The sequence below is a fragment of the Protopterus annectens genome, chromosome 9.part0 (genome assembly GCF_019279795.1).
Source record: "Protopterus annectens isolate FY-2018-M chromosome 9.part0, PAN1.0, whole genome shotgun sequence".
NCBI classification, from domain to species: Eukaryota; Metazoa; Chordata; order Ceratodontiformes; family Protopteridae; genus Protopterus; species Protopterus annectens.
In genome coordinates, this window is record NC_056743.1 from 1,331,176,327 (window position 1) to 1,331,191,505 (window position 15,179).

Sequence of the window (15,179 nt, forward strand, 5' to 3'; positions counted from 1 at the left end):
GCCCAATCACATTTCTGAAGGGATGAGATAAAGAGAGAGGGTTAAGGTTTACCCAATTTCGGATTTGCCTATAGATGATGGGTTTAGCACAATTTAAGTGGTGTCTCAGAAGGAATGTTGGAGTGTGCTCACTGAGATATAGGGATGATGTGATCTGGTTTTGCTGAGCATCTTAAGAAGTGGTGGGCATGATGTCCAATAAGGGGGAAGGGCTACTACTTACTGTTTGAGTGGGTTGCAGTTCCGAATCAGAATATACAAGAATTATTTCTTGGAAAGAGTGATGAGTCTCTATTACTCCTCACAGCATGAACTGGTGCAGTGTAACATGGCAACAGACATGAACAGAGCAGGAGGAAGTGAAGTTGTTAAATGGTGGACACATTATGACAGACTAGACACACTTCAAAGGATTCTTCCTACTAACACAGTTATTTATTTATGTTATTATATTTGTCTTTTGGGTACAAGAAACGATCCATGAGGTTACATGTTAGCTACAACCAAGTAAAATAAAAAGTACCAGCCAGGCATGTAAATAAAAACAAAGATACATAAAAAATGATTGCCAACAGTCCCACCATGCAAAATAACAATGTATTCCCAAGCAAAAGGGCAGTTCATAAAACACATGCATAAAAAAGGTGGGAGTCAGATATACTGCTAAGGCTAGGGATACACATGGAGAAAGTAGACAGATCACCAAATAGCATTTCCTAAAGAAAGTGAAGGAGATGTAAAAATATATATGTGAATTAAAAGTAATAACTCTAGGAGAAATTAACAAGGCAGGACAAAAATACTAAAAGATCAGCAGAGTAGCAGCTAGGGAAAAGGGAGGTGGCTTAACAATAACAGAAACAAAGAGGAGATTGATGGTGCTATAAAAGTAAGAGAAGATTTTTTAATGAAATATAACAGTCAGGTAAAAGTGCACTGAAGCTCCCCTGCTGCAAAGGCAGGATGGCTAGATCTCAGGTTAAGATAAGTAAAACTTAGAAGGCTGCACACAAGAAATCTCATAATGTGTAGCTGAGGTGAAAGGGGCATTTAAGCAGTTGGGACATTTGAGAAATACTGTATTCTTTCAGCAATCTGTCCTGTGGTAACAAAAGACTAGATAAACATATGCAGTTAGTATCAGCTTGGATTTTTAAATGTTCCTAAAAGACTGTCCCCATGTGTTTCATTGTACTTAGTAGTAACAGGGTGCTTTTTGACAATAAATAGTGTGAGACCAGATTCTAGTTTTGGTAAAAGAAAACATGTTCATTTACTTTGTTGGTGGTGTTGCTGTTGGTGGAAAGTCTGTGTGCATTTCTTATCAGGCCTGAGCATTTATATAGTGATCTAGAACTACAAATGTAGGTTACACTTCAGGAATTTGTACTTCACCTGAAGTTTATTTATTTAACCGGGAGACACAATAATTAACTGAAAGTAGGTTAATGCCATTATCCTTTACTGCAACTTTTGAGTGTACCATACTGCTGAGATGTATTTATAGCATATTTACTTCAGTTGGCAGACTGGAATACTGAATCCCATTTTTTGTAGCATAGAGTATGGTGCTGTGTAAGGAGCCCTTCCGTAGCAGCAGGAGTTTGTGTTGTACTTGTGCTAACTGCTAGAAATGATGTTGTGTGGCTCTCTTAATTCCAGGCCTAGTCCTTCATTCTATAATGGCTTTATTCTTCAGCATGTCTCCATAATGTCAGTAGTGCAAACAACCCATGGTGTACATGTTTTTAAATATTTTTGGCAGCTATAGACCAGGACATTGGCTGCCAGCTGTGTCTCTCCTCAGTCTTGAACAATGGGAGGGTCTTCTGATCTCCCTGGACTTAATCCAAAACCCTCTCATTGCTTGGGAGCGCCTTAAGGCATCCTAGTGCAGCAAAATGCCTGAGGGCATTGGTATTTCATTTATATGCCCTACCCATTTTCCTGTCCCTGTGGTGTGACATACAGGATGTCCTTCAAGGATGCATCTGCAGTCCTAACATATGGGTTGTCCTGCCTCAGGCAGCCCTTCGGATGCATACCTATCGGACATCTACATTTATGGTAGGTACAAAACTGTACTATGTGCAGTTTGAGCTGAATCATGCAGCCTGTATAAGTTAAAACGGAAATACAGCACTGCAGTATTTTATTTGCAATGTTCTATGTCAGCATGTTAGAACAGTTGGAACAGCACTGCAGTATGTTCTTTGCAATAATCTAGGTCAGTTTGTTGCAGACTTAAGGAATCATTACAGGAAATTGATGAGAGAAGTATAAGTATTTGCTTGTAATACTAAAGTGTGTGCCAAGGAAGAAATATTATGAGGAACTGAAAGAATGAGAAGGGATAAATGTAAGAAAGTATTGTTAAAGTCATAAATAAATAACATTAAGAATTTACCTTATATGCCTTCAGTCAGGAACAACACTTCAGGATGTGCAAACAGAAATTTTATTCTTACAACGCTGGCAGTCAGTCTTCATAGCCCTTAATGAAGCATTCTCACTTTACATAGAAAAACTGTATTTTTATACATTTTCTTATTTAACCTGGTCATGCAGCCTCATTACATCACAGTTATTCTGACAAATAAAAAATTTTGCAGATGTCCTCATCCCTCTTGATTTTCACCGCAGATTTCATGTGAACACCTTTTTATACATGATCCACCTGCTTCCAAGGGGTCTTGTTTCTGACCTTGGATGTTTCAAACCTGCCCTAGCAACAACACACTCCTAGCCTGGAGGAGTCAGGCTAACAAATTCCTTTTGTAGTAACTACATGCCTCGACTTCATGCAACATGTACTATTCTCTCTTATTACATACTAAAAGAATGCAGTTTGAGAAACAGCAATACTGTGGCTTATGAAGCTGTATTTTTCCCCAGCCCTGTATACAAGTTATATTTGCTTTTTAACAATCATATTATAGCATCATTAATAAACTGAAATTAATATACATTTTAATAAGCTAGTTTTGTCCCATAATGTAACACAACATCAGTAAAGGCCAGTGAGATGCTGGAATGCATATATCAATGCATCATCAATAGAAATTAAGACATTCTTTTCCCTGTTTACATAACATTAATAAGGCTCATTCTACACTGTTGTTTGCACACCAGCAGACCTAAGCAATACGAGGATATAGAAATGATCACGGCAGTTTAGGGTATGTCACAAAACAGTATGCAATCCTCCCCAGAAGCCATATAAAGACATCTTAGAAGAGCTTAACATCTATAGTCCTGAAGAAAGAAGATAAGGGAGTGATATTAAAGAAAACAATTATGTGCCTCAAGAGAAACCACTGAGGCCATGAAACATCATATTAAAAAAAGAGTATGAAAAGTATTGATTGTAGGATAACAAAAAACATGATTTGAATATGTAATCTAGACAACTGAGGGGAAGCTAAACAAAGCAGTGTTTCACCAAAAGGATAATGAGTGATTGTAGCGGACTTCCCTAAGCGATTTTTGGATCACAACTGATATTATACAAAAACTTCTGAGACAGAAGCAAGGGCACAGTTAAACGAACAGCGGGGGAAATACACTGTTAATAAGCTCTGTAGGTTATTCAGTAGATAGAGAAATGAGTAGATTATGTGAACCATATGGTCCTTATCTGCTGTCAAAAACCTAGGTTTTTGTACTTCTGAGCAAGGCAAATGACTGCCCAAAGTTACACTTGTCAAATGCATAGTAATACACAGGTATACACTGGAGTCATAAAAAAGAAAAATATTTATTTATTCATTCATTTGTTTATGCTTCTTTCTTTATTTAGTTTACCTTGGTCCAGCAGACTCCCAGCCACTAAATATCAACAGCAAGAGATCATAGTATAATAATATCTGAGGACATAAATGTAGTCAAGAAGTTTAAAGGGCAACTGAAAAGGCAGAGATACGTTAGGACAAGTATCACAAGCAAAGAAACAAAGGCCGGTAACACTACCACACAGTTTGATTCAACCAGCATCTGTATTAAAGACATTACTAAAAGATCATGAATGAACAACCATTGGTAGAACAAAGACATCACTAACAGATCATGAGTGAGCCACCTACATTACGGAATCTGAGACTACATCTTAACTGTAACACAGGGTGCATGCGACCAAAAGAAGAGCTATACAAAATTATGCAGAGACTATATCATACAAGATATACAGATGGTTTAAATGAGCAACTGAAGTATCTTCAGAAAAAGGGAAGGCAAAAAGTAAAAGGCATAATCTCACAATTAGCTCATCTGGATAATTAGGAAGACATGGAGACTGCTCTCCATATAAGTATGGGTTCTATTCCCATGCTGTTAATTTAGGAGGTTGGGAGTTGTGGGTTGGCATAATGGTTAAGCTGTTTCCCTCACAAACACAAGGTATAGGGTTCAGTTCTTACCTTTTAGGGAAATTGGATATGCTTAAAATGGCCGAAAAGGGCAGCTAGCCCATCATGTACCTATGAGCTTATGAAGCTGTAAGGATAATTGGGGAAGGCAAACTGCTTTTCAGAAGTATCGGTGGAAGATTACAGAGATGTTAACTGATTTTAGAAATTGGCTCCACAAGAGATTTAGGAAATAAAGATGTTGATATAATTAAAAATGAATTGGATATGAGCAAATATTAAAAGTCCTGAGAAGATTGTAGCTCTACCCTATAGTAGAGTCAATGTCTGTGTATCTAGGTTAATGGAATTGTTTGCATAAATGTCCTTTAAGTTGCATATTACCCTAGAGGTGGCAAAGCAGAATCCTGAAAACAATCAGAAAGCAGGTTCCATTTTATTCTAGTATACACTATAATAGTTATTTTCAAAATATACATCAAATGTCAATATATGTATACTGGGATTGTTTTTTAAAAATGTTCATTGTTAGAGAATATAATAATTTATAAAAAAGGAAAGACAGAAATATTTTTATCCAGATTAGGCAGCAAAATACTCAACTAATCCTTTAGAAACCTGAGCTGCTCAGGGAAGGAAAGCACATTCATTTGTTCATAGGTAAGCTAACGGCCATCAATGCCTTTATAAGCCTAGCTGTGCAATCCAACCCAGTTGTGTCCCTATGTACCATGGGTGTGCTATTTGGAAACATTTTCATGTGAGATTTTATTTCAAACTTTTGGCAGCTGTGAACATGAAGCAATGTTATTTATTATTTTTCATGATATAATATTTTGTAGCTACACTTTTTAAGCATGCATTGTGTCCAACAAATGAAATCCCTTGAGATGCTGAATGGAAATATTTTGTTACCTCATCTTTATTCAAGTATGTATGGGAATCCCATTCAATACTCTGGATTAAAAAAAAAATGGTTTAATTCAGGCCTTTGTTACTTGATTCTTTAGACTAACACTGTCTTTACAAATAAAAAGTGTCCTGATAGACCTTTATCTCTCATCCTTGTCTGGAAAAAATGTTACAGTTGTAAGTGCTGGCTTATCTCTGCAGAGACATTTGTATCCTGTAATCTAAGTGATTTCACACAGAAAACTTTTACAGCACATAAACACAAAGGTGCCAGATGGTAAATATTTAAAATTCCTAATCCTTTGTGAAAGTAGCAAACTATATTGGTAGCTTTGTTTCCCGACACAAGATAGCTTGTGCTTATGATGTGTACTCAAGTGTGTGTTTGTGTGTGCGTGGGGGGGGGGGGCAGGCACGTCTGCATTTATGAGAAAAAGTGAAAAGAGTGTGTGTACCCCAGCTTACATATGGTAAGACCAAGCTTGCTACCTTTGCCCTATATTCCTTTAGACATTTACTGGGAAACAAATCAAAACCTGGACAGTAACATAAACAAAAGGTAGCTAATCACTGTCTTTATGTTAAAATTAATAGTAATAAGAGACATATGTGCCACTCTTGGGATTTAGGAGAGATGCTGAATTGTAATTAATTGCATTAAAATTCCGGTACTTTTCCCTTAAACCCCTACCACTTTGCACTGCTGTGTTTTGGTGGTATTGATTCACACAAGCTGCTTGCATCATTTTCCCCAGCCTTTTTCAAGTAAAAATCCTGCCAATAATTCAGAACAGTGCACTGAAATGCTGTCTTGGAATGAGGGTTAAAGTATTATGACAGAGGCATAGCTATACACAGGGTCACGTCTGTCCGGACATTTTTATTCATAGTGTCTAGCGCAGTATTTCCCACCTAGTTATTTCATTTCAGGAAATGCATATTCCATTACACACATTCCTCCTTTAACATTCTTACAGTTTTCTGTTCAAGCTAAATAAATGCACGTCATGGACAGCCCATCCTTACAACTAAATAAAACACTGATACCCAAACAATGAGAAACGTAACTTCCCTGCTGTCAGGCACCAGGCAATTCAATACTTTGAGAACAGAAGTCTCCCCATCCTCAATATATATATATGTATACTGAGTAAGAAATAAAAAAAAGCTATACTACAGGCCTTACGCACTTTCAGCGACTAATCCACCAAGCAGAACCGATACCTCTAGACCCACAACGACTGGTTTCACCATGTCAGTGTTCACATGAATTTTAGCATGCCTCATGAAGGCAGTTCACACAGAAGGCTAAGACTGCACCAACAAGGTATTTTACCAGAAAACACAACAGTGTAGATAATTAACCTGTGTCATAAACACTTTAGTCCATGAAGATACAGAGGAAAGACAGTCACTGTGGATGTAAACTCTGCTTTCAGCAATATACACCTACTGCTAATTCAACAAGGCTCGAAAACAATCAGAAAGAAAACCCAACTTACCGGCATCATATCGGGCAAAGAGTCAGTAAATCCCTATACGTAAATAAAGAAGAACACTACCTATAGTTCCTCCCACAATTCCATAAGCAGAATGTACACAGAATCTGGTTCGAACCCTCTACTTTGGTTTCCTTTTTCCTTCAGGTCTGATGTTACAATTGTAATGTCATAGCTGTTATTTTTAATAAATAAAATGTTTGTGTTACTAAATAACTGTGTGTGAATCAATACCGCCAAAACACAGCAGTGCGAAGTGGTAGGGGTTTAATGGAAATGTACCAAAATTCCCTACCTTAATGTAGGAAGTATATGAAACAAATGCTGACTCCTAAAAACATAGGGTATTGAACATAAACCTAAATTTATATCCATTTTGGAATACCCAGAGAGGCTGTCTTGCTTACCATACATTTCAGAGTCAAAGGCTAGAAGTATGAATTAGAGGTGTTTTAGTGGGTTAAAGTATAGCTGCCGCCTTCCTAAGTTTTTGTTGAACTTACTGATAAAGTCTGTGCCTTTCTACTAGACCATCTAACAGGTACTGTACTGCATGAGTTTCTAACCCCCTGTAACAGCCACTGTTGAGGTTAGGAAATTCACTGTTGATCTTCCTTACAAGATTCACCTCTAACCATCCAATCAGAGAAATATTCATTAACTGCTTGTTTTTGACAGCACTCTAACTTTGCTGCTATTTGTACTTTAGTCAACATTGTATCCTTTTTGCATCCTTTTCTGAAAATTCCAGGTAGTACCATTACCTATGAGTCACTTATTACCAGTGTTCATCTTTTAATATTCTGAGTAAGTAAAACATAATGTGCAACTTGTACTTAGCAGGAAGATTAGTAGAGAATGGCAGTACATTCCAATTATTTCACTAGTTCCACAAGGAAATGTACTGCCCTGCCTCCTTTCATCGCATCTTTAAAAGCTGCCTTTTCCTCTTCCTTCGATTCCACAGTAATAGCAGGCAGCCCTCTCAGATGCCTGCCATACAGACGTTCAAACATGGTAACCTCAGCTGAAGCCTGCAGCACTTATCCGACTGCAAACAGTATAAGCAGGACAGCATCTTATAACAGTTATTACCATCTGCATCAACGGCTTTTCTCAGAATGGATTTCAAAAGTTTATTAAGCCTCTCAACTAATCTCTCAATCTGCAGATGGTAAACTGTCTTTAAATGTTTGACTTTAAAGCAATGACAAAGCTGATACACTACCCTTGCACTAAAGGCAAAGACTTGGTTAGTATCTCCTTAGGGATATCCAGTCTGGAGAATAACAGAACCAGTTCCCTCGCAGTACACTTAGTATTAATTTTGCATGGTGGCACTGCTTTTGCAAATTTGGTAGCATGGTTCATTATGCACAAAATGTACTGATACCCTTTGCTAGATTTTACTAATAACCACAATGGTCTTTCTTTATACTGCATAGCTCCTAAGTGTTATTTAAGTATTCATGCCACTATGTCTTTCCTTAGTTAAATGTATGCTATTGTTTTATTTGTTTTAAACAATAAACCTTGTATACAGCTTATTTCTATTCTCACACTCAACTTCTCTTCTTGGCACTTTTCCATTCCAATGTCTTGAATCCTTCTCATCTCCCAATCATAGTTGGTGCACTCCTGGTACATTCCCAGAGATAGTTGTTTCTAAATGCCTTATATACCTGAATAAGGTCTACTCTTAAATGTCTATATGAGATACTGTATAAGTTGTCCAATTATGTCGTTTCTTTCCAATTCCTTTGCAACCAAGTCCTCTTTTTTTCTCTCTGGTAAATATTAATGGCTTAGCATATCTGTAGCTTTACTATATACAGCTCTCTTTCTGCTTTATACTTCACAATAAAGTCATGGTTTTTCAGTTTCAGCAACATTCCCTGTAGTCGTGTTAGTGACTTCTAGAAGTTGAAGAGCTTCTTAAGTATATTCAGAAATGGTTGATGGTTTGTTTCTATCAAAAGTGTTTATAACATAAATATATTCATGGAACATTATACACTGTAATTACTGTTTAAGCATTTCAGAACCTCTTTCTTGTTCTATGTTCCAGTACCATTTCATATTATGTTCCAATAATTATTTTAAGAGCTTTTGAATGATCTTTGAAAGATACTGCATCATTATACAAAATTTCACAAGAACTTTCATGTCCCAAGGAGGAGGCTTTTGCAGTATTGCTTTTGCTTTGTCAATATGTAGGTTCAAGTCTTCAGACATTAAGACATTGCTCATATATCTCAATCAATCCTGTAACTTGTGTTTTGCATTTGAAGTTATTCTGTCTCAGTTGGTTGTTCACTGCAGCATGTGAAAGAGACATTCATATGCTCTATGAAAATAATGTTAAAATAGATTGTTTAACCTTACTGAAGGGGAATGTTTAGCATTAAAACAGTTGAAGGAACTTTTTTCAGTGGAGATTCATCCCTCTGACAAAGGGGGGTATTGTTGTGTTAGATAAAAGTCATTACTGGAAGAACATGACTGAGTTATTATGTGATCAAGAGACTTATGTGCATTTAAGTAGGAGACAAGTAGGGGGTATTATGGAAAGATTTGCATTTTTTCTGTTTGATATGTTTATGACCAATGTGATTAATGAAGAACTTTTTAAGTACTTTTCAGTAGAATAGCCACTTATACCTGTTTTAAATGGTCTGCCTAAAGTGCATAAAAATGCTGATAATTCCCCTATGTGGCCCATTGTATCTAGTTGAGGCTGGTAAACAGAGCCAAACTCCATTTATGCTGAGAAGATGCTGCGCCCCATTGTCATCTTAGCGGACACAGTCTTAAGAGATGCAAAGAATTTTTTGAGTGAGTTGTTCCCAGTTGTCAATGAAGTACAAGATAGGACAGATTTGCTTTTTCTAACTTTAGATGTTAATTCTCTCTTCACAGTTATCCCCAATGACTGGAGAATAGAGAATATTAGAACTCTGTTATTAAATAAAACAGTTTTAGATAGCAAGGCTGTCAATTTAATTTGTAGTTTATTAGAATTAATATTAGAGAATGATGTGTTCATCTTTAATGATAATTATTACCTACAGAAGGTTGGCGTAGCGAAGGGGACAGCTTGTGCTAATAGCTACGCCAACCTAACTTTAGCGCAGTGGGAACAAGAGAGAGTCATGAGGAATAATGACTTTCAGAGATATATTTTGACTTATAAAAGGTTTGTGGATGATATTTTGTTTTATAGCAAGGACCAATAGACGAGATGGAATATTTTGTAGATTATTTACACAGCACTACAACGTTCTTAAGATTTACCTATAATTATTCTCAAGAAGCTATTGACTCTTTAGATGTTAACATAACTAAGAGTTTAGTGGGTGAGGTTAGGACACTGATACATAAGAAGCAATGTAAGAAGCATGTTTTATTACACAAAGGGAGTATGCACCCCTGACAGGTGTATAGGAATGTTGTTAAGGGACAAGCTTTGTGAAGGATGAGGTTACACAATAATGATGAGGACATGAAGACAGCATTGGGAGAGTTAAATAATGAGTTTATGTACAGAAAAGAAGTTGATGCTCAGATAGCTGAAGCTTTGAGTGAACGGGGTACTAGGGGACTCCCCTATTTCTCAGACAGACCAGATTCTCACAGTGAGATAGAGAGAGAGAGAGACAAAGCATTAGTGAAGTCACTAAGTTGCCATTCACTTATAGTAGTAAGATTTGTGAACAGGATTTGGGAGATACTGAATACAAATGAGAAAGTTAGACAGGTGATAGGAGCTGGACCATAATATGGTTTTAGAAATAGTAGGTTCTTGAAGAGGCAACTGTGTTATAAGGGTGCTAGCAAAGGTTATACATCCCAGTCACAAAGAGAGGGTACCTTTTCTTGTAGACGTTGCAAAGCCTGTAGATACATCCACTCTGGTAACTATTTTGAGCACCCACACAAGGTTTTTGTTGTAGAGATATCACTATACGCTGATTGCGGTACAAATGATTTAATGTATTTTTCATACTGTGTTGAATGTTATGTTTATTATATAAGTAAGACCAACAAGAGTTTCAGAGAAAGCATCTTAGAACATGTGGGTGATATAAGGAATAGGAGAACTAAGAGTGCATTGGCACTTTAACAGAGAAAGGTAATGAACACAGTTGTAAATTTCTAGTGCTGGAAGTGATAGGTAAGAATATGTGATGGGGTGACATTAAGACTTTCACTGAAGAGAGGGAACAGCAATAGATTATATGCCTGGAAGCTATGTTTCCAGGCATTAATGAACAAGTCTCCCTGAAACCCCACCTGAAGCTACGCCCTTTGAAGCATTGAGTATGTTGTTTTATGCTACATTTTTGTATAATTTTTTTTAATTTTTTAATGATTTTTAGATATATTTTGAATTTTGTGAGGTGTAGAATTATTGAGGTTAAGATTTATTTAATATATAAAAAGGTTTTTACAATGTTTGTAAGCATCATTACCAATAGGATTTTATACTAGGTTCGTTGTGTTTTTAAATATTGATTGATGTCTTAATCAGTTCTTTTTTCTGATTGGCTTCATTACATTTAAATACAGATGCTTTGACTGTTATGATTTAGGTCTGAAGAAGCTACCTGGCAGGTAGCGAAAGCGCCTGCCTTTTGTGCCTGCTTTATTGTTTTGTAGCCTTTTATGTTTGTTTATTAAAAGTTTCACTTACTTCACCATGGTGTGCACCTAGCTTTTTTCTCAGTTGTTCAGTAACTCAGCCTCATATCATGTTTTTTCTCAGGTCTGCCCCCATACAAGAGTGTTATCAGTTATCTTAACACTATCAAATCTTATTTGAAACACTGCAGGGGCTGATGAAATATCAAATGGAATTCTGAAAAATCTGTACCTCCCTACAAATGAATTGAAAGTACCCAGCTTGGCATTATCCTCCAGCTTGACATTATCCTCATCTAGCCTTTTGATAGAAAACTGCTATGCTCATGGCATGGCATACTCTGTTTCATCTTTTGTAAGCAGTGGATGGTGCCCTTTTGACAGAAAACTGCTATGCTCATGGCATGGCATACTCTGTTTCATCTTTTGTAAACAGTGGATGGTGCTCTCTTTATAAACATTTTCTAAGATCTTGTAGATCTATAGCAGTACACATTTATCTGGCTTCACAACAGAAACCATTATTTTAATTCATTATCAGGCTCAGATTGTTCCTTAATCTCCTTCATTTTTTGCTGGTGATTCCACTCCTTATTAATTCTGCAAGGCAAATTTACCAGAACTTTTCTTAGAACATGCACTGTAGGTGACATTACAGGATCTCTGAATATGATACCCACATCTCTGGAAAATAATCCAAGTCAATAAATAAAACATTATACTCTTTAAGCAAGTCATCAGACTGAACATTTTTCATTCATGTTTTAACTGTGAATCCACACAGTGATTTTATTTCACCATGTCAATCCTTTGACAGTGTTAAATCACCCAAAATTGAAAAAGCATTTGCTATATCAACTATTTTGAATTTTGTCTTGCATTTGCTTATTCTTACCTTCACATATAAGCATTTAGTGACCCTAAGCTTTTATATAATGACAGAACAAGTAAACTGGTTATAGAACAATTGTTCCAGAATGCGCTTTTGCAGAACTATTGCTTTGAATATTTGAGCAGACATATTACACTCTGCCATTGTCTAGCCTTAACACAACACCTTGATTATGCATGTTAAGCTTTTTCTCCTGGATTTTTATTTGTTGGTCATTATTTTCATATGCTGCTATCTTGTACACTAGACAGTGCACATTCCCAACACAAGCAATAACTCCAAACAACTCACTTCCATAACTTTTTCAAAGTCTGTTAATGAATTTAATTTTTTCCACACTTTAGCAAAGTGATTCTTTCTCCATATTTTTATATACATGTGGAAATGCAGTACCTTTCTTTTAATTATGCTAATAGCAACACCTGTGCAGAACATATCAATGTTTTCCATGCTTCTCATATTCACCAGGAATTTTCTAAACTCATTTTCACTTTATCTTTACTCATTTTCAACTTCCCCTCTCCAAAGCCCCTCTTGGCATATCAAATCAAGCAGTCACCTGTTCCAGTGTTACTAAAGCAGTTTCATTCACTAGTCACTTTACTAAATATTAAGTCTGATGCCATCAGTAATCCTCCACTTGTGTGACAAGTCTGATACTGTATACAATTGTGCCTTAAAGTAATGCATCATGTAACTCACTTAATTCACAGTCTTTTGCCCAATACTATAATTCAGTAACATAGAAGTTAATAGGCTCAGTGGAATCCAATAACCCTGTGACGAAAAATGGCAGATATTTTTATAGCTCAACTGTGAAATATTTGACTCATCACTGCAATATTCTGTCCTTCCTTTTAAAATTCAGGTGCATTATAAACTTCCAGGTATTCCTTCCTTATGACATGCAGAAATATAGCACACTTTATTTATTCGGGTATCTTGAATATTCTTCACAGTTTGGAATGAATTTCATTTATTATGCATAATTTCCAATTATCATACTACTGTGAAAAGAGAGAGAAATTTACATGTGTGTAATTAAAGCTTTTCTCTAAAAGAAAGACAAAAAATATTTCTTGTTACCTCTTAAACCATATAACAGGGGATATTCAAGGCCTCCAAAGCAGACACCCAAACAACTGCTACCTCAAGACACCCCACAAGCAACACATAAACCACAAAAGCAGTGTGCAAAGCAGTCACAGCCCTTAAGGCCAAATACAACACCAAACATACTTGTCATAGGTGACTCCATAGTCAGACACACTGACGTCCCACTCACCAGGCTGAACAAGGAGAGGGTCACAGTAAGCTGCCTATCGGGCGCTAGAATCCGCCACATAACACAAGCACTCGGGTCACTCCACGGCAGTACAAATATGAAACAGTCATTGTCCATGCTGGTGTGAACGACCTGAGACGTACCTCCCTGGACTACATGAAAAGAGACATAGAGGAGCTCTCTGATTATGTAGCCCAGGCAGGTATGACCCTAACCCTAAGCAGTATCCTTTCTTCACCAAGAATGATGCCACAATATAGAGACAAGATGATCAGCTTTAACAATTGGCTTAATGTCTGGTGTCATTCAAAGGGGATCCAGTGTCTGTCTGCCTGGGATGACATGCTTGACAAGCCACACTGCTTCGCAAGGGACGGCTTGCACCTGTCACCCCTGGGATTCCGGATATTGGCTAAGGCTCTTGCCACCCCCATAGTGCCTTTTTAGGCAAGGCTCAAATTCTAAACCTACCACCCTAGAAAACAAAAATGGGAAGAAACTGAGGGTAATGCTGCTCAATGCCAGAAGTCTAAATCTCAAAATGCATGCACTCGAGGCCCTTCTCAGTATGGAGAACATCGATGTCTGTGCTGTAACTGAAACCTGGTTCAAGGCTCCTGAGAGCACCCCGGCACTATTAGGTTTTACCTCATATCATGCGTTCCGGCCCCAAAACCCGGACCACACCACAAAAGGAGGGTGTATCCATATTCATAAAGGATACCCACACCTCCAGGTTGGTGGCAACGCAAGCTTGGAAAACATCCAGGTGCAACTAACCATAGGCAAAACTGCTCTACAAATTGTAGCATGCTACAGGCCACCCTCTCAAACTCAGGAACCCCACACAGCCTTCCTGAAGACACTGGAGGGTATAAATTTATCTCCAAACACCATCATATTGGGTGACTTCAACTACCCGAATATAGACTGGGAACATTACTCAAGCCCTAACTTTCTAGCCCAACGGTTCCTGGAGTTCATAAATTCAAATGCCATGGAACAGCTAGTCACTGTTCCCACGAGAGGAGAAAATATACTAGATCTCATTGTCACAAACATGGGGACAAAATGCTCCACACGGAAGTATATCCCTCATTGGTGAGATCTGATCATAAACTAATCTCACTGGAAATCCACATCCCGCCCCCACCCCAAACAAAAAAGATCATAGTGAAGAACTTCTCTAAAGCAAACTTCACACTATTCAAGACTGGTGTGGTATCCTTCAAGGCCCCTGAGCCAGTGGAAACCACAACCCAAGCTGGAAGCCCTTACAAATGCCTTCTATGAACACCTCCAGGACTGCATGGATCAGGCAATCCCAAATAAAACCAAGACTCTTTCCACAAAGGGCAAACGTCCAGTCTGGTGGACCCCAGCCATTAACAAACTTTACAATAAGAGGAGAAAGCTATTACATGATAGAACAAAATCCATAAAAGGGAAGTCACCCCTGATCTTTATTAGTAAAAAAATACGAGCACTCATAAAATCAACTAAGGCCAATTTTGAGAGAAAAATTGCCATGGATTCAAAGGACAATCATAAGGCCTTTTTCAGCTATGTTAGGAACCTGGGTGGAA